Source organism: Manis javanica, chromosome 1, assembly GCF_040802235.1.
Source record: "Manis javanica isolate MJ-LG chromosome 1, MJ_LKY, whole genome shotgun sequence".
NCBI classification, from domain to species: Eukaryota; Metazoa; Chordata; class Mammalia; order Pholidota; family Manidae; genus Manis; species Manis javanica.
This window is the reverse complement of record NC_133156.1, coordinates 94,138,872-94,163,423: the sequence shown is the minus strand read 5'-3', so window position 1 is coordinate 94,163,423 and position 24,552 is coordinate 94,138,872. Positions and strand designations below refer to the sequence as shown.

Sequence of the window (24,552 nt, the reverse complement as noted above, 5' to 3'; positions counted from 1 at the left end):
GTATGGACAATGCCCTGAAGGAGTCACAGCTCAAGGGCAGAAGGCTTGGGTTATAACCTCAGCTGTTACTTCTCTCTTGTGTGTTCTTGAACAATTTATTTTGCCTCTCTGGGCCTCAGTTTCCTTGTCCACAGAATGCCACTTCCTCTGTGAAGCTTTCCCCAAGCACCTACGCCTCCCCAGCTGAACCAGTCACTTCCCCCAGAACACTCAATGACACACTGTACTGTGTTTGCCCTGACCCACTGGGCATGCACTGAAGTGGTAGATCCTGGAAAGCAGGGACTGTTTTATTCTCTTGTAGTCCTAGGCTAGGATACAATGGCTGCAGACTATTTCATTCATTGGCAGGATCAGAAGCTCTCCATGGCACCTCTAATCTTTGAGATTTTCCAGACTAAATAACCTCTTCCCACCTCCACACCCAATTCTCATTCCTTGCATTACTCACTAGGTTCCATATGATCCCAAGGATTCCTTCCCTCCACTTATGTGCAGGAAATGCCTTAACTGAGACCTCATTTTGCTAGTCCTTCAGTCTTTAAGTCTGCATACTTGACTATTGCACAACCACCTTGGCTGACAAGATGACAGAAATCAAAGGCTGTGGATCCATCTAGACAGTGCCCCAAGCATACAGCTGTCTCATAAACGCTTTTAAGGATAATGAATGGTAATGACATTCAGACTGATTATGTTATGATATTCAGCAATATATGCTCCAATTCCAGATGAGCACAGGGATCAATTTAAACTCAGTGAGACTCAGTGGGAGGGGGCAACTCACAAATGTATGGAGTGGGGTGGGGATGGAGACTGTAATTTGAAAGAACATATTCAGTATGATATGTAATTTTACCTATTTAGAAAATGTAAAAATAAAACCTATTATTTAAAACAATCTTAAGCTTCAATTCCTAGATACTTGATATGTCAATCTCTTCTTATCTTCACAACAACCCTACAATTTCACAGGTAAGGTTACTAAAGTTCGAAGAGGTTATTTCTCATGGGTCAGACAGGAAGGAAATACCACACTGTTTCTCAATGAAAGAGGCAGCAGGTGTGGCAGGCCCAAACCTTAAGTGGTTTTGAATTTTGTCATTCTTCCCCACCTGCTTGATCTAAATGGTAAAGGGCCCTGCAGTGTCCTTTGAGATTTCAGGTAAATTTTGTCCCACGTGATGGGGTGAGCAAGACTTCAAGAGTCAACCAAAAACTGTGTAGGCTCCAGGGCTCAACTCACACCCAGACTCACGGAACAAGAACAAACGCCCACCTCCTTCCTTATGCTGAAAAGTCAACTCGCCTCCCAGTTTCTTCCAGACAAACAAGGTGGTTGGATGATCTGACAGCTCTGATTGTCTCTCAGGCTCTGCTTCATGGCCTGTGAGAAGCCAGACATGCGATATATACTTTTGAACACCCACTACGTGCCAGGCACCTTCCTGACTAATGTTGCTATTCAGCTTTTCTTTATGATGAAATTATGAGAAAGCTGAGTGGAGCCTTCAGCTTGAAAGACAGTAGTAGATAACTGGTTACTTGACCCCCACCCCCCATCCCACCAGTGTAATCCAGGAATGCTAATATCATTTGAATCAACAAAATCTCATTTTTAAAAATACATCCTGACATTGTGGTCTTCCCTTCGTGACTTGTAGTTCATGTCTCATTTCATACTATGCTTTGTGTAACAATATTTGAAGTGGCTTAAATCATTCACTCCTCGATGTTCAGAATCACTTTCAAGAAAAGACTTTGGGGTGAGATTTCACACTTGGCAAATTTAAACACCACCTTGGAGGCATAGAAAGCAGAAAAAATTTTCAGGGCAAATTATGTCATTAAATTTGGTCAGATATAGAACTGGCCTCAATAAAGATCTTGCTAAGAAAGTTGTAAATGAAAGACAGTTGTGCATCACAGAGGTTTTGAACAGTATGCCATGCCCTCAATAAACACCTCTGAGATTCTATCAGGTAGTGCCAATTCTGAGCACACTAAGGGTATTTTTTAAACATTTCTTGATAGGTTTTTGTTGTTAGTAAATACTTCTAATCACTACCCCTTTCACTTTCCATCCCTTACATCCTTCCCTACCTGCCCCCCCATTATTCTCCCATTAAAACTGAATTTGAGGCTGAGGCTGATGCCTCAGGAGAGGGTAAAATACAGTAAGAACAAATAAAGCAACTACGTTTCTCAATAACCATTTTTTAAACCATAGAGACAATAGTCTTGAAAACCAAGACCCTTCTGACTTGCAAAAGCCAGCCTGTTTAACAAAGATTTCCTGAGGTCCAAAAGCTTGGTTTTGAATATCAAGAGCCAAAACCTTAAGTAATCTCTTAAAGGTGTATCCATAAATAATGGTTTGGAAAAAAAATACATTTTCTCTCCAAGGGGGAAGAGACACTAAAAATCTTTCTAGGTGGGAGTGAAGTGTTGAGAACAAAGAGTAGAGCAAGTCTTCACTGAGGGTCTGCTCTGCTCTGCTCTGCCCCCAACCGGTCCCTGCGGCAGCACCGGCACCCGCGCACACCTGCCCCACGCCCCGCCCCCATCCTGCCCCACACCCTGCCTCAGTTAAATTCTGTGAAGGGGATCCCAGGGCAGAGGATCATGTGCCTGAAATCCCAGGCCAGTCTTCCGCGTGTGCTCAAGAGGGTAAAGCTGAAAGAGCTGGTGAGGTGTCTGTGGAGAGTCCCAGCCCCACAGCCAGGGCAAGGAAGGGCTGAGGAGGAGCCGGCAGACCTGTAGGGGTCTCCTGGTTGAAACAGGGAGAACGCAGTGGGGTGGGGGTGAGGGGGCTCATAGGGAGAAGCCATGTGGACATAGCCCTTAAAGACCGAGGGCCAACCGGGCCAGGGGCAGGGGGATTCCCCCAACTGCTGCCAGGCACTCTGCGTCAGTGAACTCAGGTGCCACCCCCCAGGACAAGGGAGGGGGCAGAACCATGCAAACGATTGGATTTAGGTGGAAAATGACTGGGCCTTTGCTAACTGGACTATTTCCCTTAAATAGGCAAGATTACATTTTCAGGTCCCAAGGGGAGTAAGATGTGGAGGTAGAGATTAAGTTAAACTGCTTGTGATTTTTTTAAAGTTATTTCTTTGTAATGAAACAAATCCAAAAGATGTACAGTCATGTCCCAGTTGTATAGTTCACAAGCACGGAGAAAACAACATGACAGAGTTCAGGACAGAGCTGACCCAGGGCATGGCTGGACTTGTCACCAGGGAGGTTTCATAAGGACAGCACTGGGGCAGGTGCCCCCAGGCTGGGCGCAGGGGCAGCGGGCACAGGCTTCTCACCCGGCCGCAGGCTGGCCTCAAGTCCGAGTCCGCAATTTCATGCATGTCAGAGCTAAGACGTCTCCAGTTTTTTCTTCAGAAGAGTTCCTTCTCTGGAGTCCAGCTGACTCAGCATCCTCGCAGCCACCTCCGGACTTGGCCCACGGGGTAGGGTTTTCCTCAGGAGTCCCAAAGACACAAGAGGCCATTTTGTTCCTCCCCATAGGTTGTTCTGTTGGTTCATCAAAGTCTAATGAAAATTGGATCCACCACCTGGAAGCTGCACAGCCCAGGAGCTCTTCCTGCTATTGGGGTTCTCCCTTGAAGCAGATGGTCGTATGGCCAGGAGGAGTGGGAGCAGAGGGTGAAAGGGCGAGGCCCCAGGGGCACAGAGCAGCTCCCCACTCCACTACCAGTGATACAGCTATTGCCTAACTGTATATATAATAATAATAATTATTATTATTATTACATATCACATAGCGTTAACCAAAGCAGTGCTATTCAGAGTAATTATCCATCAGATAACTATTAATTAAGCCAGGAAAAATTTTAGCGATAGCCAGAGCAATAAATAAAACCAGAAAAAGAATTGAGGGTAAATCTATGGTATCATTTTTCTTTAACTTCAACAAAAATAATATAAACCATAGCAGTATTAGAAAGTTCTAGGAAATCTAAGTCCCATCCTTGAATATGTCACCTTTTTAATTTTTATTAAAAAAACATTATAAGGTGCTATTCCAGGAGTTTACTTGAATATTATAATTACCATTAAAATTTCAAAATGAGTGAGGCTGAGCATTTAAAAATGCAAATCTGACTCGGTCAATTCTGCCCATTATCCACCTCATGAGAGAGGGAGGCGGCCTGTTTTTGCTCAACATTGTACAGATACTCCTTTTTCCCAACTTCACATTACACCGCTTTGTTTTGATGAAAGACCTACATCAGTATCTGTTTTCGCTAACTAAAAAGAAAATGAAAAGAAATCCAAAGAGGATTTTCACTTTTATGATAAAAGGTTAAAAGCAAAAACAGCCTTCAGCGTTTGTCTTGCATGGAGCCCACGTAGAGTCACCTGCGCACCCCAAGCAGAGAGAGTGGCGCCGCCAAGCTCCTTCCCCGGGAACCGCAGCAGCATCTCAGTACGAGCTGTGGTAGCTCTGAGCTGAATCTAGGAGAATCTGTGCCTTATCTCGATTTATTTTGTGCATCCGTTAGCAAGATGAGTCCTAAAGTATTAGAAAGCCTAAGACAGGTTGTATTTTGGGTGTGCGAATGCTCAAGAATTTTTCCATGTAAATTAATGGTAACTGTTTCTTCACTTTATGCCATTTTGGCTTACCAAAGTTTTCATAGGAACACTCTACTTTGGGGACAGTGGAGAGGGGGATGACTGTAATCCCAGCACATAGCTGGAAGACTGACACATAGTTCCTCGCATTTGTTGAATGAATGCAAAAATGAATGAATTAATGTGATGAGACTGGTGAACCCTAAGTCTCATTCTGGCTTTGAAATTCTGGAGCAATCTGAGTCACATTTTTCTTTCCTAGAGGAAGGATAACAAAGAACCCCTTGAATTTGAGTTTAAGCTGATGAATCTTTGCAGTAACTGAGAAATGGTTTAATATTTCCATTCTACTAATTGCAGTGATGTACATTGATACATATATATTAATTGAGCTTATCTGATACAGTTCTTGATCCCTGAAATCTCATTAACACAGGCATTAAGTTATTAGAAACTTGAAAGTTTTCATTTAGAATGGGGGTAAATATTAGACTAAGGCATAATTCCTTCATGTTGCAATAAAAATATATGGAACTGCTCATTTTTGTTTCTTAGAAAATACACACAGAAATAACCTTCTACTAAAGTAGGGTAATACAAATAAATGCACCTTTTTTTCCCCCAGATTGTTCTGTAGAGGGAATAATTTATGCTCATGACAAAACCTTTACCCTGAAAAGAATAGCAAAAATATAGGCTTTTGGTTTTTTTCCTGTAATCATTTGCTCATCTCTGCACATTTTTACACACACATAAATATTTTTATAGATTTATGGCTCTCTGTATAAACACCTTTCACTCCAGCAGTTCCCATATTTTCAGTAGTTGCAGGAATTTAAGACTCATTTCTCCACAAAATATGAGTAAAAATACTGTAATTTCTTGTTCCCCACCCACCAAAAGTTCTCACACAGTAATTAAATTCTTTATCAGCATCATTGTGTGCTATATAATAATCTAGTTTCCCTAAAAATAAATGCACAGGGGGGAAATGTCTCTCAATAATAAGCAAACAGTAATTATTATCCCCTATTATTAAAATGCTCTCAGTTAATTGCACAGATACCAGCAGAGAGATTACCTTAAAAGGCTGGATACCAAAAGGGGAGTTAGTCAGAGTTTTGAACCTTCTGGTCTAATTTAGAGGACAGTTTACAGAGAGATTCAGTAAATATTTGCAAGGAACCATTAACATTGAGTAAATAATTCAATACCGGTGAAGAAAAATGTACTGAAGTAACTGTAAAAGAACCTCCCTTGATAAATGCTGAAAACGAATTATTTCAAAATGAAAATAGCCCAAATACATTCACAGAAGAACACTACCAGCCATATTTTCTAAGCATTCTTTGTTGTATACACAGTTTGTCATCCTGGACTGCATTTATAAGAAGCACATGTCCCAAAGAAAAAAAAGCTGCTGTTTTCACTCACAGATTATTTTACAGAAAATTCAGTGAACTCAGAACCTTTCTTGGGATTTTTTTCTGTTTTAAGTCTCAGCAGAAATAGAATTTTACTGTTTGTCCTGCATGCTGATAACACTCAACTGGCCAAGTTTCCTCCTGGGCTTTTATTGATAAGGTGGAGGAGGAAAGAGCAAGGGCAACAGGAAGTTCTGAGATTTCTCTTCAGATTTATCTCCAAATGACAGATAAAGCTAGCCAGTGAACATGAAATATCCTGGAAGGCTTCCTGGCTCAATCAAAATCCAACTTGGACGAAATACTTTGTTTAAAGAGAAAAATAGTTTCTCTCTAGTGCCAACTTTAGGACAGCTGCTACAGGAGAAGCAGGTGGTTCAATCTACCCTCAGGGCTTCAGAAATATTAATATTTAAACCTCTTGCATTTCACTCAAGTTCAAGGCAGCTTCCTAACGCCTGGAGGAAGAACAAGCAGGAAATTCACAAGCCACAAAGCAGGGAATACCCTCTAATTTGGCCAGAGTGGGGTCTGTTTGTCTGCATCCCATCTCAGCCTCTCTACCTGCTATTTGCTCACAGTGGCACTGCATTAGAGTTTCAAAGCTGGCTCCTTCCTCCCCGCATTGCAAAGACATGACATGTTATCAGAACACAAAGTTTGCCAGGCCGTGATTTGTTTGTCTAGACTGGTCATTGAACTCTGTTTATTACTAAACATCGTGTGGAATGGGCAGCAAATGAAAGGGGTTTCTGGGAACCTGCAAGGCCTCTTTCTGAGCACAGCCAGCACTGCACATGGACGTTCTTCCTTCTCAGTTTCCACAGCCTGAAGAGGCCCACCTTTCCCAGGACCTGCAGCTGACCACTAGACTAACCTTTCATCTTTTTGTGATCCAGGACATGACCCCAGGTCATCTGCAACACTCAGAGCCCCTCCTCACTATTGTTCAAGTGGGCAGCCCTTAAGAACTATTTTCTGGGCTGCTGCATGGAGAGGTCATGAGAAATGACTAATGATTAACATGTGAAAATGAAACATGAGAGCCAAGTGCTACCATCAAAAAAAAAATAGCCTACCAAAAAAGCAGAGAACCCCCCAAAATGCATATTAATAATATCTTCTTTTCCAGATGCAATGTGGCATTTAAGAGAATTCTTCAAGATTGATTTTAGAAAGACACATAATTAGCAGATGTGCAGTTATTTTTATGGATAATTATTAGCCTCATTTTAACAAATATATAGCTTCTTGACTTTAAAAGACTTAATCTAGAAGATAAAATGAATAGAGACTCACAGCTTTCTTTAGGAAATAACATGTGACTTGATTCTTTTTTATAAAAGTCACCTCCATTGCCTATAAAAATAAAAAAAAATAAAAATAAAAAAATCAGTTCTCTCCTGCAACATTTCTGAAACACAATGATTATGTGAAGGAAGACCTCTGAGTTAAGAGAGTCACTGGAAGCTCCAGGGCCGAAGGGGATGGTCTCTAACCAGAGATGCCTAAGCACCAAATCCAAAGAATATTCCATATTATCTAAATAGGGGCAAATTATCTAATCTGTGTCACTTCTGCCTAGAATTGAAAGCATTTACACAAGAGATGTTACACAACACAAAATAGCATTTCCATGGAGATCTATCTCCTGTACTATGACAACTTAGTGATCATTCATCAGACAAAGAAACCTCAAAAGGGTCAAAGACACCCAAAACCTAGAACCATGACCAGGGCATTCTGGCCCTTCTGTGCGGAAGTCTCAAGTTGCCCAGTAGAAGATTAGGCCCCAACCAGTTCACTGTGTTCTCTCTATCTGCAACCACAGGCTGGAACTAGGGACCCATATAAACCTAGAGGGGTCAACGACAACCACAGGCCTGCAAGTACTCTCTTATTTCTAGAGAAAGTTCAGGGAAAGTGTGAGAAGGAGTAGGCCAACCTAGATGTTCCTGGGGCCCATCCTGACCAAGGGATGACCTGGGAATGGCCTCTGAAAGCCCAAATGACAAAGAGGACCTAATGGTACTGCCCCAACGAACCTGGGGTGATGCCATAATACACCCAAGCTAATTAACAGGGTCCTCTGGTTCAGCTTCAGCCCTTGGAGAAAACTGCTGGTGAAGTCCAATACCTTAGTACCATTATTACCCGTGCCATGGAAATGTATATTGGTTCTGTGGTCAGAGAAATCAATGTGTCTTTTCCGCACAAGAGTAAGATTCCATTTACCAGCTAGTTAGGGTACACACCAGTGCCTTCTGCTTTTGTTTTTACTCTTCCTCTCCCTTCCTCGAACCCCACTCAGTGGGGACCTATAATGCTCAAATGCCGGTTGAATTAAATTGAATAAATTCAGTGGAGCTTTTAAAACTCCAAAACAAAGCAAAGAGCCATTTTTGTCCACGCTCATACAATGAATCATTTTCTTGAAAGGCTGAAGGGGGTATCAGAAGACAGAAAGAGCAGATGCATGAGAAGGGGCCTTCCCTGCCATCTGACATTGATTTTTTTTTTTAATGAAGTCTTTACACAGAAGGCACTAAGTTATAATTTAACTCTCAAGTTAACTATAAGTCCCCTTGTCTTTCAAATTGTACAAACACAAAGCACTTGAATGATTATTTTTTAACTATGGCGAGAAAACACACAATGTATGAAAATCACTTCCCACCAACACCAATACTCCAGCCACTCAAACATAATTCTGTGAGGTCTTTATCCACAGGACCCACATTCATCAGAGCAGCAGAGGAGGTTCTGGTGATGCAGTTAAAACTTCATTTGAATGCGTGAGTATTAAGTTCTCTCCTAAAAAGAGGATGGTGGATTTTAAGATAAGTCAGTCCTCAGTTTGAATTGAGCCAAATCTAACGCATAAACATCTCTTTCCACCACAATGAAGAAAATAAAAAGGAAATTCCAGGAGCAACTCTAACAATCTAGTTGGAAGAGACTCAAAATAGTTTTTACAAGGAGCCCCTCTGAAAGACATTCACCCTCTAAGCACTGTTCACGTACACCGGCGACTACTGAGTGCATGTTATTTGTATATAAGATCATCCTTTAAATGCAACAGAGAACTTCACTCCTTCACAAGGAAACAATGCTTTTAAAAAAGAGGGTAGAGGCGGGAGCCAAGATGGCGGCGTGAGTAGAGCAGTGGAAATCTCCTCCCAAAAACACATAGAGCTATGAAAATATAACAAAGAAAAATCTTCCTAAAATAGAGACCACAGGACACAGGACAACATCCAGACCACATCCACACCTGCAAGAACCCAGCGCCTTGTGAAGGGGGTAAGATACAAGCCCCAGCCCGGCGGGACCCGAGCGCCCCTCCCCCCGGCTCCCGGCGGGTGGAGAGAAACCGGAGCAGTTTTTTTTTTTGGCGAGCGCTTTTTGGAAGCCTTAGAGGGACGGGCCCCCGTTGCTGGGGAGGCAGGGTGGCGGGACCGGTGAGGAGGTGCCTGGGAACAGCGCCGGAGGACAAAGAATATCCCGCGTTTCTCCCTGCGAGACCTGGGGGCGGGTGCCTGAGACCGGTGCCTGAGGACGGAGGAGGTCGCGCGTTTTTCCCCTTTTTTTTTTTTCTCTTTTTGGCAAGCGCTTTTTGGAAGCCTTGAAGGGACGGGGACCCCAGTGCTAGGGAGGCACGGTGGCGGGACTGGTGAGCGGGTGGCTGGGACCGGCGCCTGAGGACAAAGAATATCCCCCGTTTTTCCCTGCGGGACCGGTGGGCGGGTGCCTGAGACCGGCACTTGAGGACAGAGGAAATCGCGCGTTTTTCCCCTTTTTTTTTTCTCTTTTCTGCGAGTGCTTTTTGGAAGCCTAAAAGGGACAGGGACCCCGGTGCTAGGGAGGCAGGGCGGCAGGACTGGTGAGCGGGTGCCTGGGACCGGCACCTGAGGACAAAGAATATCCCGCATTTTTCCCTGTGGGACCGGTGGGTGGGTGCCTGAGACCAGCACCTGAGGACGGAAGAAATCGCGCATTTTTCCCCTTTTTTTTCTCTCTTTTTGCCAAGTGCTTTTTGGAAGCCTTGAAGGGACAGGGACCCCGGTGCTAGGGAGGCAGGGCGGCAGGACTGGTGAGCGGGTGCGTGGGACCAGTGCCTGAGGACAAAGAATATTGAGCGTTCCTTCCCTGCGGGACCGGTGGGTGGGTGCTTTTTGGAAGCCTTGAAAGGACAGGGACCCTGGTGCTAGGGAGACAGGGCAGCAGGACCAGTGCGCGGGTGCCTGGGACCGGCACCTGAGGAAAAAAAAAAAAAATCGCGTGTTTTTTCTTTTTTTTTTCCTTTCTGTTCCCTCTCTCATTGTTGCTGTTGTTGTTTTGGTTTGGAGAGTGCTTTTTGGAAATCTTAAAGGGGCAGGACAGGTCACTTAGACCAGAAGCAGGGAATCTGGGGATCTCTGGGCACTCTAACCCCCTGGGCAGCAGGGAGCACAGAGGCCCCTTACGGAGATAAATAGTCTCCTGGCTGCTCCCCCTCTAACGGGGCTCCACCATTTTGGAGGAACAGCCCCAGCCAGGCCAAGCCCACAGCAACAGTGGAGATAAACCCCAAAGCAACTGGGCAGGAAGCAGAAGCCCTGTCTGCGCACAGCTGCCCAGCACAAGCCACTAGAGGTCGCTATTCTCCCAGGAAAAGGCTACAAACCAACAAGAAGGGAAGCTCTTCCAGCGGTCACTTGTACCAGCTCTGCAGACTATCTCTATCACCATGAAAAGGCAAAACTACAGGCAGACAAAGATCACAGAGACAACACCTGAGAAGGAGACAGACCTAACTAGTCCTCCTGAAAAAGAATTCAAAATAAAAATCATGAACATGCTGACAGAGATGCAGAAAAAAATGCAAGAGCAATGGGATGAGATGCAGAGAAAAATGCAAGAGCAGTGGGATGAGATGCAGAGAAAAATGCAAGAGCAGTGGGATGAAGTCCGGAAGGAGATCACAGATGTCAGGAAAGAGATCACAGAAGTGAAACAATCCCTGGAAGGATTTATAAGCAGAATGGATAAGATGCAAGAGGCCATTGAAGGAATAGAAGCCAGAGAACAGGAACGTATAGAAGCTGACATAGAGAGAGATAAAAGGATCTCCAGGAATGAAACAACACTAAGAGAAATATGTGACCAATACAAAAGGAAAAACATTCGTATTATAGGGATACCAGAAGAGGAAGAAAGAGGAAAAGGGATAGAAAGGGTCTTTGAAGAAATAATTGCTGAAAACTTCCCCAAACTGGGGGAGGAAATAATCGAACAGACCATGGAATTATACAGAACCCCCAACAGAAAGGATCCAAGGAGGACAACACCAAGACACATAATAATTAAAATGGCAAGGATCAAGGACAAGGAAAGAGTTTTAAAGGCAGCTAGAGAGAAAAAGGTCACCTATAAAGGAAAACCAATCAGGCTAACATCAGACTTCTCAACAGAAACCCTACAGGCCAGAAGAGAATGGCATGATATACTTAATGCAATGAAACAGAAGGGCCTTGAACCAAGGATACTGTATCCAGCACGACTATCATTTAAATATGATGGTGGGATCAAACAATTCCCAGACAAGCAAAAGCTGAGGGAATTTGCTTCCCACAAAACACCTCTACAGGGCATCCTACAGGGACTGCTCTAGATGGGAGCACCCCTAAAAAGAGCACAGAACAAAACACACAACATATGAAGAAGGGAGGAGGAGGAATAAGAAGGGAGAGAAGAAAAGACTCTCCAGACAGTGTATATAACAGCTCAATAAGCGAGCTAAGTTAGGCAGTAAGATACTAAAGAAGCTAACCTTGAACCTTTGGTAACCACGAATCTAAAGCCTGCAATGGCAATAAGTACATATCTTTCAATAGTCACCCTAAATGTAAATGGACTTAATGCACCAATCAAAAGACATAGAGTAATAGAATGGATAAAAAAGCAAGACCCATCTATATGCTGCTTACAAGAAACTCACCTTAAACCCAAAGATAAGCATAGACTAAAAGTCAAGGGATGGAAAAACATATTTCAGGCAAACAACAGTGAGAAGAAAGCAGGGGTTGCAGTACTAATATCAGACAAAATAGACTTCAAAACAAAGAAAGTAACAAGAGACAAAGAAGGCCACTACATAATGATAAAGGGCTTAGTCCAACAAGAGGATATAACCATTCTAAATATATATGCACCCAATACAGGAGCACCAGCATATGTGAAGCAAATACTAACAGAACTAAAGAGGGAAATAGACTGCAATGCATTCATTGTAGGAGACTTCAACACACCACTCACCCCAAAGGATAGATCCACCGGGCAGAAAATAAGTAAAGACACACAGGCACTGAACAACACACTAGAACAGATGGACCTAATAGACATCTATAGAACTTTACATCCAAAAGCAACAGGATATACATTCTTCTCAAGTGCACATGGAACATTCTCTAGAATAGACCACATACTAGCTCACAAAAAGAGCCTCAGTAAATTCCACAATATTGAAATTCTACCAACCAATTTTTCAGACCACAAAGGTATGAAAGTAGAAATAAATTCTACAAAGAAAACAAAAAGGCTCACAAACACATGGAGGCTTAACAACATGCTACTAAATAATCAATGGATCAATGAACAAATCAAAATAGAGATCAAGGAATATATAGAAACAAATGACAACAACAACACTAAGCCCCAACTTCTGTGGGATGCAGCGAAAGCAGTCTTAAGAGGAAAGTATATAGCAATCCAGGCACACTTGAAGAAGGAAGAACAATCCCAAATGAATAGTCTAACATCACAATTATTAAAACTGGAAAAAGAAGAACAAATGAGGCCTAAAGTCAGCAGAAGGAGGGACATAATAAAGATCAGAGAAGAAATAAACAAAATTGAGAAGAATAAAACAATAGCAAAAATCAACGAAACCAAGAGCTGGTTCTTTGAGAAAATAAACAAAATAGATAAGCCTCTAGCCCAACTTATTAAGAGAAAAAGAGAGTCAACACAAATCAACATAATCAGAAATGAGAATGGAAAAATCACGACAGACTCCACAGAAATACAAAGAATTATTAAAGACTACTATGAAAACCTATATGCCAACAAGCTGGAAAACCTAGAAGAAATGGACAACTTCCTAGAAAAATACAACCTCCCAAGACTGACCAAGGAAGAAACACAAAAGTTAAACAAACCAATTACAAGCAAAGAAATTGAAACAGTAATCAAAAAACTACCCAAGAACAAAACCCCGGGGCCGGACGGATTTACCTCGGAATTTTATCAGACACACAGAGAAGACATAATACCCATTCTCCTTAAAGTGTTCCACAAAATAGAAGAAGAGGGAATACTCCCAAACTCATTCTATGAAGCCAACATCACCCTAATACCAAAACCAGGCAAAGACCCCACCAAAAAAGAAAATTACAGACCAATATCCCTGATGAACGTAGATGCAAAAATACTCAATAAAATATTAGCAAACAGAATTCAACAGTATATCAAAAGGATCATACACCATGACCAAGTGGGGTTCATCCCAGGGATGCAAGGATGGTACAACATTCGAAAATCCATCAACATCATCCACCACATCAACAAAAAGAAAGACAAAAACCACATGATCATCTCCATAGATGCTGAAAAAGCATTTGACAAAATTCAACATCCATTCATGATAAAAACTCTCAGCAAAATGGGAATAGAGGGCAAGTACCTCAACATAATAAAGGCCATATATGATAAACCCACAGCCAGCATTATACTGAACAGCGAGAAGCTGAAAGCATTTCCACTGAGATCGGGAACCAGACAGGGATGCCCACTCTCCCCACTGTTATTTAACATAGTACTGGAGGTCCTAGCCACGGCAATCAGACAAAACAAAGAAATACAAGGAATCCAGATTGGTAAAGAAGAAGTTAAACTGTCACTATTTGCAGATGATATGATACTGTACATAAAAAACCCTAAAGACTCCACTCCAAAACTACTAGAACTGATATCGGAATACAGCAAAGTTGCAGGATACAAAATCAACACACAGAAATCTGTAGCTTTCCTATACACTAACAACGAATCAATAGAAAGAGAAATCAGGAAAACAATTCCATTCACCATTGCATCAAAAAGAATAAAATACCTAGGAATAAACCTAACCAAGGAAGTGAAAGACTTATACTCTGAAAACTACAAGTCACTCTTAAGAGAAATTAAAGGGGACACTAATAAATGGAAACTCATCCCATGCTCATGGCTAGGAAGAATTAATATCGTCAAAATGGCCATCCTGCCAAAAGCAATATACAAATTTGATGCAATCCCTCTCAAATTACCAGCAACATTCTTCAATGAATTGGAACAAATAATTCAAAAATTCATATGGAAACACCAAAGACCCCGAATAGCCAAAGCAATCCTGAAAAAGAAGAATAAAGTAGGGGGGATCTCACTCCCCAACTTCAAGCTCTACTACAAAGCCATAGTAATCAAGACAATTTGGTACTGGCACAAGAACAGAGCCACAGACCAGTGGAACAGATTAGAGACCCCAGAAATTAACCCAAACATATATGGTCAATTAATATTTGATAAAGGAGCCATGGACATACAATGGCAAAATGACAGTCTCTTCAACAGATGGTGCTGGCAAAACTGGACAGCTACATGTAGGAGAATGAAACTGGACCATTGTCTAACCCCATATACAAAGGTAAACTCAAAATGGATCAAAGACCTGAATGTAAGTCACGAAACCATTAAACTCTTGGAAAAAAACATAGGCAAAAACCTCTTAGACATAAACATGAGTGATCTCTTCTTGAACATATCTCCCCGGGCAAGGAAAACAACAGCAAAAATGAGCAAGTGGGACTACATTAAGCTGAAAAGCTTCTGTACAGCGAAAGACACCATCAATAGAACAAAAAGGAACCCTACAGTATGGGAGAATATATTTGAAAATGACAGATCTGATAAAGGCTTGACGTCCAGAATATATAAAGAGCTCACACGCCTCAACAAACAAAAAACAAATAACCCAATTAAGAAATGGGCAGAGGAACTGAACAGACAGTTCTCCAAAAAAGAAATACAGATGGCCAAGAGACACATGAAAAGATGCTCCACATCGCTAATTATCAGAGAAATGCAAATTAAAACTACAATGAGGTATCACCTCACACCAGTAAGGATAGCTGCCATCCAAAAGACAAACAACAACAAATGTTGGCGAGGCTGTGGAGAAAGGGGAACCCTCCTACACTGCTGGTGGGAATGTAAATTAGTTCAACCATTGTGGAAAGCAGTATGGAGGTGCATCAAAATGCTCAAAACAGACCTACCATTTGACCCAGGAATTCCACTCCTAGGAATTTACCCTAAGAACGCAGCAATCAAGTTTGAGAAAGACAGATGCACTCCTATGTTTATCGCAGTACTATTTACAATAGCCAAGAATTGGAAGCAACCTAAATGTCCATCTGTAGATGAATGGATAAAGAAGATGTGGTACATATACACAATGGAATACTACTCAGCCATAAGAAGTGGAAAAATCCAACCATTTGCAGCAACATGGATGGAGCTGGAGAGTATTATGCTCAGTGAAATAAGCCAAGCGGAGAAAGAGAAATACCAAATGATTTCACTCATCTGAGGAGTATAGGAACAAAGGAAAAACTGAAGGAACAAAACAGCAGCAGAATTACAGAACCCAAAAATGGACTAACAGGTACCAAAGGGAAAGGAACTGGGGAGGATGGGTGGGCAGGGAGGGATAAGGGGGGGGAAAAAGAAGGGGGGTATTAAGATTAGCATGCATGGGGGGGAGGGAGAAAGGGGAGGGTGGGCTGCACAACACAGAGAGGACAAGTAGTGACTCTACAACATTTTGCTAAGCTGATGGACAGTAACCGTAATGTGGTTGTTAGGGGGGACCTGATATAGGGGAGAGCATAGTAAACATAGTATTCTTCAGGTAAGTGTAGATTAAAAATTTAAAAAAAAAAAAAAAAAAGAAAGAAAGAAAGAAAAGGGGGATTACTCCTTAACAGGATAAAACTATTGGTAAATCAAAGATCAACGCATGCTTTAAATATCCTTAATGTTGATCACTTAAAGGGTGTCAGATGATCAGCTATGGAGGTACTCTTTTCTGATAATATTCCTTTCTCTTAATTAAAAAAAAAAAAAAAAAGCAGTTACTGTGTGCTGACCTCCAATGAGTTCTGCACAGTGGTATAGAGGGCATGTCAAAGTGTGGGCAAAGGGTCTGTTTGTTTCTACGCAGAAGATCAAGGCCTAGCTTGGATACCCAGAAAATGAACTAAGATATGATATGAGGAGGAGCTTCCGGCATCAGCACTCTCTGGAGGACTCGTGCCGGGGGATGATCATCAAAAAGCCTCCACAGGGATCCGGACGATGCTGCGGTTGTGGCTGCATCCAGCCCACCATCTCCTGGACTTGCCATAAGAAGGAGGAGGGAGATGTCTAGGCTGGCATGTGCATACAGTGAGACAACGAATTTGACTGGATCTGTACTGTTGGAACTCAACCAGGAGTTGGGAGGGGTGCAAGTTGTAGCACCCCAAAATCTCATGACTATAGACTATCTATGGTTAAAAGAACATATGGGATGTGAACAGATCCCAGAAATGGGCTGCTTTAATTTGTCTGATGGTTCAAGTACAGTTGGAAAATATCCATCATATCATAGATAAATTTTCACAAATGCCTAGGGTGCCTAAATGGTTTTCTTGGCTTCACTGGAGATGGCTGGTAATTATAGATTTGCTTTGTTTATGTCACCGTATTCCTATTATGTCAATATGTGTGTGCAAATTAGTTAGTAGTTTAAAACCTATACATACTTAAGGTACTATACAAGAAGATATGTCAAAGAAATAATCAATCCTCCCAAGTTTCCTTCATATGCTACATCTATAGCTTTTCTTCTTCCTTCCTAATTACAAACTTTAAATAGAATTCGTGCCTCATATCGAATTTACCGAGTATCATAATTCCTCCAGGTGGTAAAGATACCTCGAGACAAGTGCTGGGCATAGAAGCCACAGGGCATAAATCTGCAAAGAAGTAAAAAGCTAACCTTTGCAAACAATATGGCTTCTCTCTCACTTACCAACTTTACATTTCCCTGTATGGCCCCGGAAGATGACTGGTTAGCCAGAGACGGGTAAGATTCCTCAAGGGAGGAACAACCTAAGACAGGCACAGTCGCAGGGGGGCCATCAGGTGAGAATTTGGGGATCAACAGAGGTGAGGCTCAGAACCTCACCCCCCCTGCTTTGAGAGAAATCTTCTGCATCCGTGGATGTTTTGCTGCCCTTGTCTAGCCTGGATTAATACTTAGTCCATAGGCACACACCTGATCATCTGATCATCTACATTTGCCTTCTTACAGCACTAAACTATGTTTTCTACCTTTATCTTGCATCTACCTACCACTTCAGCATTTTATTAAAAATAAAAATAATAATAATAATAGGAGAAATGTGGGATCAACATATAAATCAAGTACAAAAATCAAATGAATATTCATATTTGACCTGATGGTTTATAGGTCATATTGCATGATCAAAACCGAAAGTTTCTGTGATGACTGCCCTTGTACTGTTCACCATGTAAGAATTTATTCACTCTGTAAGAATTCGTTCACCATGTAAGAACTTGTTCGTTATGCTTCAGAAGATTGGAGACTGACGAGAATTAGGCTTGAGATGGATTAATGATTGTACATTGAGCATTGACCCCCCTATACTGAATTTTATTGTTGTTAACAACCATTTGATCAATAAATATGAGAGATGCCCTCTCAAAAAAAAAAAAAAAAAAAAAAAAAAAAAAAAAAAAAAAAAAAAAAAAAAAGAGGGTAGCCATCATCACTGAGTTATAGGATTATGAATAATTTTTCTTTGTTCTTTTTTATATTTTCCAGGTTTTTATACAAAGACCAACTTTTACCTTTAAAATTAGAAAAATGAATTTTTTCATTTAAGAAAACCTCTGGTGGAATCCAAGATGAGGACTCAGTGTGAGGACAATGAGGTAGCCCATTCCTTTCTTTTGTGTGAATTTTAAAAAGGCAATGTCTTGGGGCAGACACAGGCCTGCCAGATCCTGCCCCTCTCACCCCTGACAAGCACCACAAACCCAGTCCTACACTCACTCCTGTCTGCTCCATCTTTCTGGGATCCAGATTTCTAGTGTGTCCAGTTTGGCATATGTGCTCATTTGCACTTGTGTGTGCTTGTGTGACCAGGGTCCTCAATCTTCACATACTGACCAGGAATTTGATCCTTGGCACTATGACATTTCACTCAAAAATTCTGTCTAAAGAAGGCTCCTCAGACAGTTGTATCAAGAAACAGAGCAATTTTGTGTTTCCATATGAAGGAATACCAGAAAGGGCTTCACTGAATAAACAAAGGGTATGCCAACATGGGCGAGTAAGGGGAAATGCCAGTTTTCATGTCCCCTTTCTGCACACACAACTTAGTAAAGACAGATCTTTACTCACTATAAAGCTTTGGGCCCTCATCAACTTCACATCCTGTCATATTTCTTTTTATTCCCCAAAGACCCCCAGAACACCCCCACGTTCCCAAGTGGCCTCACAAATCCCATGGCTGTGGGAGACACTGTCACTTTTAGTGCTCACTCTGAAGGGCACACGGGTCCCCTCTAGAGGTTCCGTTTGTTCCTGGAGGCCAAGAATCAGAGCATTCTGACATCAGGTCAAATAGGGATCGCACTGTCACGGCCCACAAGCTCCAAGGTGACCCACAGAGGCCATGGGAAATGAAAGAGCCCTCTTCACCACCAGAGGGGCACCAGGGTGACACAGAAGGAAAAGAAAGCAGGGAGGAAGGGGGCTGCCACCTTCACCAGGCAAAGGAACAGACTTAAGTCAGGCCACTGGGACTGACTACATAATCTGCAGAGCACAGCAGAAAATGAAGACACCAAGTCCCCTTTTCCAAAAAAGGGTGAAGAATTTCAAGACAGCTACAACAGAGCATAAACAAGAATTGGGCCCTTCTAAGTGCACATCACATACACATGAAGCTGGAACTGCTGGCTATCAGTGGTGAAGTCACTACCTTCTGTGTCCAAGTAAGCAGCAAACAGGCCAAAGAGACGAAAGCAGTGAAATAAATGAATAAACTAACAAACTGTCAAGAGGGAAAATGCTCTAAGTCCCAGGTTAGCCTCTTCTTTGTAGATAGCTCTAGGCAGTGTTCAAAATATTTTTCTGAAAAATGGTGCATTAATAGTGACCGAGATCACAGTAATATGACTCAAACTTGGCAGCTCCTGGTTCTGCAAGTGGTGAGTATATTAAATATACCCTTCATCCAGTTAAGGAGGGCAGTTTTCATTATAACTGAACTGGATAGAATTCAAATGACTGGTAAAAAAAAAAAATCCATAAAGGAATAATTTTCTCCCATGGTGTGCTCATGTTCAGATAGAAGTTAGTTATAAAAGTGAATGAAATTTACTCTTTTCTAGACAACCAAAGACTTCCAGAGCCTTCACTTCCTGGAATCCCCTGAGCCAATGAGTCCTAGGCTCCCACCTGGACCAGCCCCCCTGGAGAGCCCCAGAAACTCTTCATCCCAGCCTTCCCAGGATCCTCCAGGTCCCCACATTCCCACAATCCCCCAGGACTCAGCAGGGATCCCAAAAAGTAAATTTACTTACATATCTGAAAAGCAATTGTTTTCAAATTATACTCAAAAAGTAGTTGAAGCTGAATTTTTAAACAAAATTCATAGGATTTAGGATCTCTCCAAGCTGGATCCTCCAACCCTAACAAACTGTTCAAGAAAAACGTCCAAGCATGCCACAGCAAGAAACTGCTTTGCAATGTAAATCACTTTTTTAGGAGAAAAGAGAAAACACCAAAATTCTAAAACTGGCACTAAAACAGTCCTGCTGAAGTGGTAAGTGGTTTGTGGAGCTATAACAACATACTCAGGTTTTGCATGAAAATATCCTTGGCTCAAACCTACGAGCCACATAGTTACTGATGGTCTGGTGTATATGCCGCATGGTCCTACCCACTCACACATCTAACCCACAGACACCCACAGCTTCTCCTCAGGAGACTAAGCAAACACATGAAAATCCAAGGGCCTGTGGCTAAAATAGGCACTTCTTATTCTGAGCAGCTATATTTCATGTGGAAAGGGCAGGAAAAGAGAGCAGAGGTTAGGTGACAGCCTACTGTGTGCTCAGTTCTATGTTAAGTGCTTTCACAAAGCCTGGCCATCTTTTCTTGCAAGGTAAGCCCCAGTCTAAAGGTCACACAGCTGATGCGTGGTGAAGATGGGGCTCACACCCACTTCAGCAGGTCCCAGAGCTTCTTCCCCATCCACCACACTACAGTTCTGACACTTATGGAGCCAGAGGCAGGTTCAGTGGCTGAGCTGCAGGCACAGCTCACTGTAAGGGAAGCACTGCCCAGGGAGCACAGGAGTTCATAATTTGTCCTCCCTTCCCACTGCAGGAGGAGTCCAGCCCTGAAAACGGAACACAAGGCTAGAGGCTGTGGCAATCGAAACTTTCCAGTAAAGGAGCTGGACAGGGCAACAGGGAGTCCAGACTGATGAGCAGAACTCTGCCCGGAGGAGGCTACGAACAGGCACTGTACAGGAATCCAAGCATGGTTAGGCCAGCTGCAGCTGGGAGATCTCTGCAGAGACAGGGGTCACTGTCATCAGCAGCCTGACAGTCAGTCACTGCCGACTAAGCACGCACCGTGAGAAGTGGTACATTCCACAGGTGCAGAGCTCACTGCCTGGTTCAAAGGCTGAGTCCACCCTTTACTAGCTGGGTAACTTGAGCAAGCTAGGTAATTGAGGCTCCAACTCTCGGCCTCAATGTCCAGGAGTAAAATGGGAGGTTTCAAAGATTTAAATGATCTAATACAGATAAAGCACTTGGAACAGCACCTAGGACATAGTGGGTGATAATTGTTAGATATTATTATGAACCAAGTACGTATGAAGTGGACCTGGGACCCCAGTAAGTTCTCTCATCTCCCACGCCTGGGCACCATGTTGGGCAGCCCCTCCCAGAGTGCTCCGTAGTCTTAGCTCTGAACGGGAGATATCTATCTGCCTTATCACCAAGGCAGACTGTGGTCCAAGCAGCAGCCTGCAGACTGTGTGAGAACCCACATTTCCTGTGACAGGACTCCCAACCCCTTCCCTGGGGTCCAACACTAAGAAAATGCTCACACAGAAGTGGGTCCCTTCTCATCTGGTGCTTCTGAGAAAAACTATCAGATCGCTGAGGCTGAAACTATTTGCAGATTCCAGGGGAGTGTTGCAAAGAGGGGGCCATTTATCCCTTTTATGATTATAATAGAATGCTCCTGCACTGCCAAGGGACTTGCCATCCCCCAAACCAATCCCTGGAGCTCCCTCAGAAACCTCCACCCTTCTAACTGGAAAACCTTTCCTAGTGTGGAGCCCATCAGCATTTTCATCAGCTAGAAAACTGGTTTTCTTCTGAGATCATCACAGAGATTAATGATTCAATTCGCAGCTGCCTAATGTTGTTTTGAGGAGGCTCTCCCTGCTGTCATTTGTCCCTGGGTTGGCCCGAGGACAGGCGGTTAATGGGGCAGGTAGAGAAGCCATTTGTTTCCCCTTGGCTGGATGTGTTAACACTGACCTGTTACTCCATCAGGCCTCTATGTCTTAATCTCAGTGTTGCTCTGATGGAATGCTCCCCTCCAACATGCTTCTATCAAGGCCAGGTATTGAATATCTAGAAACCAGTAACTTCAGCAAATGCCCACCTCGTGTCTTCCAAGGATCCAGTCCTTAAAGAGGTAAATATCTGAAGTAAGCTTAAAACAATATGCTCAAGAGAGAAGCCAAGATGGTAGTGTGAGTAGTTCAGCGGAAATCTCCTCCCAAAAACATATATATTTTTGAAAATACAACAAATACAATTATTCCTAAAAGAGACACCAGTAGATACAGTTCAACAACCAGGCTACATCTATATCTATGAGAACTCAGCATCACACAAAGGGGGTAAGATATAAGCCGCGGCCTGGCGGGACCCGAGCACCCCTCACCCCAGCTCCCGGCAGGAAGAAAGGAGTCGGAGTGGGGAGGGAGTGAAAGCCCAGGACTGCTAAACAACAAGCTCTAGAAATCCGCACCAGGAGTGCAGACACACAGTGCACAGGGTGCTGGATATTAGAGAAAAAGAAAAGCAAAACCTGCAAGCAGGTCCCTGCAACTGGCACCCCTGATACAAAAGAAAAGCAAGTGCTTTTTGCAAGTCTTAAAGGGAAAGGGACCTCACAGCTGGATGAAGTCATCCTGACACGTGCACCCCAGCACCTGGGAATCTGGGGAACTCTAGGCAACCTAACCCCCTGGGTGGCAGTGCAGCTCTGAAGCCCCTCATGGTGATAAGCAGCCTGCCAGTCATTCCCCCAACTGGCACGGACCCTGACACACTGGCCCAGTAGTGGGAGAGTGGCACCGCGCACAGGGGACGCGACGCCAGAGGGGCCTGGGACCAGCCTGTACGAGCCCATGGCAGCAGTGGCTGAGTGGCCTGGGGCTGGCCCACATGGGCTGGTGGCAGCGGTGGTGACAGAGTGGCCTGCGCGAGCCAGCGGCAGTGGCACCTGAGCAGACAGGGAATAGCCCGCATGGGCCAGCAGCGGCGGCGACAGAGCGGCCCACATGAGCCCGCGGGGGTAGCACTGGAGGGGGCTGGGAGCGGCCTGCGTGAGCCCGTGACAGTGGCAACCGAGGGGCCCGGGAGTGGCCTGTGCATGCTGGCGGTGCTGGAGGGGCCCAGGAGAGTCCCGCATGAGCCTGTGGCAGCACCAGAGAGGCCCAGAAGCAGCCTGTGGGAGCCAGCAGCAGCGGCAGAGCAGCCCAGGAACAGCCACACCCCCAGCAGGCACTCAGCCCGGCGCACAGCTGTCTGGGCCAGACCCAAAGGCCACCGTTGGCACACAGTTGCTCAGCAGGGGCACCGCTTTCACAGCAGAGCGCACCCGGTGTGCCTGCCACTCCCGACAGGGCTATGCACTACTCTGATGGAGACCCCGCACACAGCAGCTTAGGGGATTAACCCGGAAGCTACTCCAGGAGTGCAGGTAACTGACACAGGCAGTGGAGAAGGGCAAGGCAACCAGCAAGCAGGAAAGGACTTTGTTCTCCCAGGTGACATACATGCTACCTGCCTACAGCTACCTCTATCACCATGAAAAGGCAGAAGAATTTAGTCCAGTCCAAAATAGTCCATACAACTCCTGAGAGAGGGCCAGGGGAGATAGACCCAGCCAATCTCCCCAAAAAAGAATTCAAAATAAAGGTCATAACAATGCTGATGGACCTTCAGAGAAATATGCAAGAGCTAAGGAATGAAGTCCAGAGGGAGATTACAGAAATGAAACAATCTCTGGAAGCTCTGGAAGGACTTAAGAGCAGACTGGATGAGGTGCAAGAGGCCGTTAATGGACTAGAAATCAGAGAACAGGAACACAGAGAAGCTGAGGCAGAGAGAGATAAAAGGATCTCCAGGAATGAAAGAATATTAAGAGAACAGTGTGACCAATCCAAATGGAACAATATCTGCATTACAGGGGTACCAGAAGAAGACGAGAGAGAAAAAGGGATAGAAAGTGTCTTTGAAGAAATAATTGCTGAAAACTTCCCCAAATTGGGGGAGGAAATAGTTGCTCAGACCATGGAAGGACACAGAACTCCCAACAGAAGGGACCCAAAGAGGACAACACCAAGACACTTAATAATTAAAATGGCAAAGATCAAGGACAAGGACAGAGTATTAAAGGCAGCTAGAGAAAGGAAAAAGGTCACCTACAAAGGAAAACCCATCAGGCTAACATCGGACTTCTCAACAGAAACCTTACAGGCCAGAAGAGAATGGCATGATATATTTAATACAATGAAACAGAAGGGCCTTGAACTAAGAATACTGTATCCAGCACGACTATCATTTAAATATGAAGGAGGGATTAAACAATTCCCAGACAAGCAAAAGTTGAGGGAATTTGCCTCCCACAAACCACCTCTACAGGGTCTTTTAAAGGGACTGCTCTAGATGGGAGCACTCCTAAGGCTAAATAGATGTCACCAGAGAAAATAAAATCACAGCAAAGAAAGAACACCAATCAAATACTAACTAAAGACAAAAAATAAAATAAGCCATCCACAAAAGCAGTCAAAGGAACCACAAAAGAGCACAAAGAATGGAGGAGGAGGAGTAAGAAGGGAAAGAAATAAAGAATCGCGATACAGTGTTTATAATAGCTCAGTAAGTGAGATAAGTTAGACAGTAAGATACTAAAGAAGATAACCTTGAACCTTTGGTAACCACGAACCTAAAGCCTGCAATGGCAATAAGTACATATCTTTCAATAATCACCCTAAATGTAAATGGACTGAAGGCACCAATCAAAAGATACAGAGTAATGGAGTGGATAGAAAAGCAAGACCCA

At 43.5% G+C, this 24,552-nt stretch overlaps 1 pseudogene; it reads right to left on the bottom strand.

Annotated features, from left to right (window-relative positions):
- Positions 1 to 3,082: 3,082 nt before the first annotated feature.
- LOC118968744 (uncharacterized) lies at positions 3,083 to 22,896 on the bottom strand (annotated as a pseudogene).
- Positions 22,897 to 24,552: the final 1,656 nt, after the last annotated feature.